Raw genomic sequence first — 317 nt, 5'->3', positions numbered from 1 at the left:
AATTCCTGAACATTTCCAGAGAAATTTATGTTTGTTTCTTCAAGTTTAACTCTGACCTTTAAGTCCTTCAGCCAAAAGAGCTCCGAAACTCAAAGGACGAGTGTTGTTTTGGCCTGTAACAAACAGCTTCAGTTTGTAATTTATAGGTTTTTTCTGTTACAAAGACTCGATTTGTTTCTGTTCCTTCAGTCGAACCTTTAAAAAAAATCAATTTCTGTTAGATTTTTATCTTAAAATATTAGTTTGACAAACAGAAAATAACATTTTGGCTTCAACATGGTGATTCCCAAAGAAAACCGGAAAAACAGAGGTGGGGA

The sequence above is a fragment of the Austrofundulus limnaeus genome, unplaced genomic scaffold (assembly GCF_001266775.1).
Source record: "Austrofundulus limnaeus strain Quisiro unplaced genomic scaffold, Austrofundulus_limnaeus-1.0 Scaffold825, whole genome shotgun sequence".
NCBI lineage: Eukaryota > Metazoa > Chordata > Actinopteri > Cyprinodontiformes > Rivulidae > Austrofundulus > Austrofundulus limnaeus.
Note: the sequence above shows the minus strand (reverse complement) of the source record.